Source organism: Drosophila nasuta, unplaced genomic scaffold (assembly GCF_023558535.2).
Source record: "Drosophila nasuta strain 15112-1781.00 unplaced genomic scaffold, ASM2355853v1 ctg40_pilon, whole genome shotgun sequence".
NCBI lineage: Eukaryota > Metazoa > Arthropoda > Insecta > Diptera > Drosophilidae > Drosophila > Drosophila nasuta.
The window spans coordinates 72,880-79,378 of NW_026869560.1; the positions used below are offsets into that span (position 1 = coordinate 72,880).

At 22.1% G+C, this 6,499-nt stretch overlaps 1 pseudogene; it reads left to right on the forward strand.

Moving 5' to 3' along the window:
- The first annotated feature begins 5,548 nt into the window (after positions 1-5,548).
- On the forward strand, positions 5,549-6,251 carry LOC132797966 (cytochrome c oxidase subunit 2-like; annotated as a pseudogene).
- The last annotated feature ends 248 nt before the right edge of the window (positions 6,252-6,499 follow it).

The following is a 6,499-nucleotide window of genomic DNA, read 5'->3' on the forward strand; positions in this document are numbered from 1 at the left end:
CATGTTTTTGTTAAACAGGCGAACATTATTTTTGCCGAATTCTTTACTTTAACTTATCATTTTTATTTATTTTACAATAAAATATACTAATTCTATCATTATTTCTTAATTAAAAAAATTAAAATTAATATCTCAATAAAAATTTAAAATATAATAAATAATTTTTTGTATAAAATAAATTATAACATAATTATTAATAATTGCTAATTCTAAGCATATATTTATTAAATTTATTTATTATTTTTAAAAATTTATTTTATAGCTTATCCCATAAAATATTAAAATTATAAAATATTTAACTTATAAATTTTTTAAATAACTTTATAATTTCTGAATTAAATTCATTTCTTGAAAAACTAGATACCTTTAAAAACGAATAACATTTCATTTCTAATATAATATTTAAAATAATTTTATCACATTAACTTTAATATTATATTAACTCTTTTAAAATCGAGAAAAATATATAAATATTTTTTATTTAATAAACACTGATACACAAGGTACAATAAATTAAATTTTCTTTTAATATAAAAATTTTTCAAATTATTTCAATTTTCTTTTACAATACTATTAAACTATTATTAAATTTATTTTTTTCTTTAAAAAATACTAAAACTATAAAAATTATAATTATTTTTAATATTTTAAAATAAAATTTATAAAATTAATAAATATAATCTACTCAATTTATATTGATTTGCACAAAAATCTTTTCAATGTAAATGAAATGCTTTACTAAATAAGCTTTAAATTGTCATTCTAGATACACTTTCCAGTACATCTACTATGTTACGACTTATCTTACCTTAATAATAAGAGCGACGGGCGATGTGTACATATTTTAGAGCTAAAATCAAATTATTAATCTTTATAATTTTACTGCCAAATCCACCTTCAAAAATTTTTTCATTATTTTATTCGTTTAAATATTTTTATTGTAACCCATTATTACTTAAATATAAGCTACACCTTGATCTGATATAAATTTTAATATAAATTATTGAATATTTTTATTCTTATAAAATATTCTGATAACGACGGTATATAAACTGATTACAAACTTAAGTAAGGTCCATCGTGGATTATCGATTACAAAACAGGTTCCTCTGGATAGACTAAAATACCGCCAAATTTTTTAAGTTTCAAGAACATAACTACTACTACTTAAGTATTTATAATTATATTTTAAATAATAGGGTATCTAATCCTAGTTTTTATTAAAATTTTTTAGCTTCAATTAATAATTTTATAAAAATTTAAATTTAAAATTTCACTTAATAAATTTAATTATATTTATATATTAAATCAATTCAACTATTACTAAAAAATTCATTTGTATAATTAGTGTAACCGCGATTGCTGGCACCAATTTTATCTATACTTTTTAATATTGCTATTTCTAAATTTCTTTAATTAATAAAACTAATTACTGCGATTCCAAAAAATTCAAATATTTTTAAAATAAATGAAAATTCTCACAAAAATTTACATATAAATCAAATTAATAACAAATTATTAAGCCAAAATAAAACTTTAAAATTAAATTTTTATTAATATTAAAATAAATTCTATTTAAAATATTTATATAAAATAATTAACATTAACTAATTTATAAATTTAAATTAATTTTAAATAAAATAATTTATTTTAATTACTAACTAGAAGAAACCCCCTTTAAATAAATTTTAAATAATTTAGATATAAAAATACAAAATTATTGTTCCCCTTATAAACATAATTTCTTTTTTTTATAAAAATCAAAAATTATAAATAAAATTTATTTTATTTTTATTACTTTTAATCTATAAAAATTAATAAATTCTTTAAATAAATTTTATTCACACTAATAATAAAAAATAGTATAAAAAAAACACAAAAATAAAAACTATTTACCCACAATAATTTTATACAATATTATTTAAATAAAATTTATGAACTTTTTACATTTAAATAATATTAAAAAACTCTATATTTTTTTTTTTTTATAAAAAAAAATTTTTAGTATACTAAGTTTAAATTAATAGATAATCTATATATATATAAATGTTTAATATATTTAAAAATGTCTATTAATTTAAATAAAAAATTCCACAATCCAAAAATCGGTCCCGATTTTGTAAAAACTAATCTATATATAATAATTTATCTAACAATTCTTTGGGATACAGAGATATATAATATATTTATAAATTATTATTTATTTATATATTTCTAATAGGTTGAAATTTTAATAATTTATATATATCTATATAGAAAATTTTAATTATTTTATTTAATTTAATAATATAAAAAAAAAAAATACTAAAATGTAATATTAAAACAAAAAAAACTTATTTTTTTTTTTCTTCTTTATTCAAAAAAATCACCTTAAATATAAAAAAAAAAAATTAGCGTAATTCCTTAATATAAATGAATTGCCTGATAAAAGGATTACCTTGATAGGGTAAATCATGCAGTTGCCTGCATTCATTATTAAGTTTTCTTGTTTTTTTTAGAAAGGAATTATATTTAATAGAATTAAACTATTTCTAAAAGTATCAAAAACTTTTGTGCATCATACACCAAAATATATTATACATATAATACTACATATGCATATTTATTTATTTAAATATTTTGTATTTTTCTATAAAAGTGCAAAATAAATTAAAAAGATAAGCTAACTAAGCTACTGGGTTCATACCCCATTTATAAAGGTTATAATCCTTTTCTTTTTAATTTTTAATAATTCTTCAAAAATTTTATTTTTAATAATAATGATTTTAGGAACTTTAATTACAGTGACATCAAATTCTTGATTAGGTGCTTGAATAGGTTTAGAAATTAATTTATTGTCTTTTATCCCCCCTTATAAGAGATACAAATAATTTAAAATCAACAGAAGCCTCTTTAAAATATTTTTTAACTCAAGCATTAGCCTCAACTATTTTATTGTTTGCTGTAATTTTATTAATATTAAATAATAACTTAAGTTCTGAAATTACAAATTCATTTATTTCAATAATTATCTTATCAACTCTTTTAATAAAAAGAGGTGCAGCCCCATTTCATTTTTGATTCCCAAATTTAATGGATGGATTAAATTGGTTAAATGCCCTTTTACTAATAACTTGACAAAAAATTGCTCCATTAATACTAATTTCTTATTTAGATGTAAAAAATTTATTAATTATTAGAATTATTTTATCAGTTGCTGTAGGAGCCTTAGGGGGGTTAAATCAAACCTCATTACGAAAACTAATAGCTTTTTCTTCTATTAATCATTTAGGATGAATATTTAGAGCTATTATAGTTAATGAAACTTCTTGATTAATTTATTTTTTGTTTTATTCATTTTTATCTGTAACTTTAAGTTTTATATTTCATATTTTTAATCTATTTCATTTAAATCAACTATTTAGATGATTTTTTAATAGAAAAATTTTAAAATTTACTTTATTTATGAATTTTTTATCATTAGGTGGATTACCCCCATTTATTGGATTTTTGCCAAAATGAATTGTAATTCAACAATTAACTTTTTCTAACCAATACTTTTTATTAGTCATTCTAATGATGTCAACATTAATTACATTATTTTTTTATCTCCGAATTTGTTATTCCGCTTTTATATTAAATTATTATGAAATTAACTGAATAACAAATTTTCAGTATAATAAATTAAATATAAATTTATACCTAGTATTGAGATTTATTTCAATTTTTGGATTATTCCTAATTTCAATATTTTATGTAATATTATAAAGGCTTTAAGTTAAATAAACTAATAGCCTTCAAAGCTGTAAATATAGGAATTCCTTTAAGCCTTAGTAATAAAATTACTCCTTCAAAATTGCAGTTTGATGTCATTATTGACTATAAGACCGTGTTTATTAAATAAATGATTAAGAAGAATAACTCTTATAAATAGATTTACAATCTATTGCCTAAACTTCAGCCACTTAATCAATAAGCGCGACAATGATTATTTTCAACAAATCATAAAGATATTGGAACTTTGTATTTTATTTTTGGAGCATGAGCCGGAATAGTTGGAACATCTTTAAGAATTTTAATTCGAGCAGAATTAGGTCACCCAGGAGCCTTAATTGGAGATGACCAAATTTATAATGTAATTGTTACAGCTCATGCTTTTATTATAATTTTTTTTATAGTTATACCTATTATAATTGGAGGATTTGGAAATTGATTAGTTCCTTTAATATTGGGAGCCCCAGATATAGCCTTTCCTCGAATAAATAATATAAGTTTTTGACTTCTTCCTCCAGCTTTATCCCTTCTTCTAGTCAGTAGTATAGTGGAAAATGGGGCCGGAACAGGGTGAACTGTTTACCCTCCCCTATCATCAGGAATTGCACATGGTGGGGCTTCTGTTGACTTAGCAATTTTCTCTTTACATTTAGCCGGAATTTCTTCAATTTTAGGAGCTGTAAATTTTATTACAACTGTAATTAATATGCGATCATCAGGAATTACTTTAGATCGAATACCTTTATTTGTATGGTCAGTTGTAATTACAGCTTTATTATTACTTCTATCTTTACCCGTTTTAGCTGGAGCAATTACTATATTATTAACTGATCGAAATTTAAATACCTCATTCTTTGACCCAGCGGGAGGAGGAGACCCAATTCTTTATCAACATTTATTCTGATTTTTTGGGCACCCTGAAGTTTATATTTTAATTTTACCCGGATTTGGAATAATTTCTCATATTATTAGTCAAGAATCGGGTAAAAAGGAAACATTTGGATCTCTTGGAATAATTTACGCTATACTAGCAATTGGATTATTAGGATTTATTGTATGAGCTCATCATATATTTACTGTAGGAATAGACGTAGATACACGAGCTTATTTTACTTCTGCTACAATAATTATTGCTGTTCCTACTGGAATTAAAATTTTCAGTTGATTAGCTACATTACATGGTGCCCAATTATCTTATTCTCCTGCAATTTTATGAGCTCTTGGATTCGTATTTTTATTTACTGTAGGAGGATTAACTGGAGTTGTTCTTGCTAATTCTTCTGTTGATATTATTCTTCATGATACATATTACGTAGTAGCCCATTTCCATTATGTATTATCTATGGGGGCAGTATTTGCTATTATGGCCGGATTTATTCACTGATACCCTTTATTTACTGGATTAACTTTAAATAATAAATGATTAAAAAGTCAATTTATTATTATATTTATTGGAGTAAATTTAACCTTTTTCCCCCAACATTTTCTTGGGTTAGCTGGAATACCTCGACGTTATTCTGATTATCCCGACGCATACACAACATGAAATGTAATTTCTACAATTGGTTCATCAATTTCATTACTAGGAATTTTATTTTTCTTTTATATTATTTGAGAAAGCTTAGTTTCTCAACGACAAGTAATTTATCCAATTCAATTAAATTCATCAATTGAATGATATCAAAATACTCCCCCAGCAGAACACAGTTATTCTGAACTTCCTTTATTAACTAATTAATTCTAATATGGCAGATTAGTGCAATGGATTTAAGCTCCATATATAAAGTATTTTAACTTTTATTAGAAAATAATGTCAACATGAGCTAATTTAGGTTTACAAGATAGAGCTTCTCCTTTAATAGAACAATTAATTTTTTTTCATGATCACGCTCTTTTAATTTTAGTAATAATTACTGTATTAGTAGGTTATTTAATATTTATACTATTTTTTAATAGTTATATTAATCGATTTTTATTACACGGACAATTAATTGAAATAATTTGAACAATTTTACCCGCAATTATTTTAGTTTTTATTGCTTTTCCATCTTTACGATTATTATACTTACTTGATGAAATTAATGAACCTTCTGTAACTTTAAAAAGTATTGGACACCAATGATACTGAAGTTATGAATATTCTGATTTTAATAATATTGAATTTGACTCTTATATAATTCCAACAAATGAATTAGAAACTGATGGATTTCGTTTATTAGATGTTGATAACCGTATTGTTTTACCTATAAATTCTCAAATTCGAATTTTAGTGACAGCCGCAGATGTAATTCATTCTTGAACAATTCCTGCTTTAGGAGTTAAGGTAGATGGTACACCCGGACGTTTAAATCAAACTAATTTTTTCATAAATCGACCAGGATTATTTTACGGACAATGTTCAGAAATTTGTGGGGCTAATCATAGATTTATACCAATTGTAATTGAAAGTGTTCCTGTAAATAATTTTATTAAATGAATTTCAAAGAATTTAAATTCTTCATTAGATGACTGAAAGCAAGTACTGGTCTCTTAAACCATTTTATAGTAAATTAGCACTTACTTCTAATGAAAAAAAAATTAGTTAAACTTATAACATTAGTATGTCAAACTAAAATTATTAAACTATTAATATTTTTTAATTCCACAAATAGCCCCAATTAGATGACTTTTATTATTTTTTTTCTTTACTTTTTCATTTTTATTATTTTGTTCAATTAATTATTACTCATATATACCTTCTTCACCT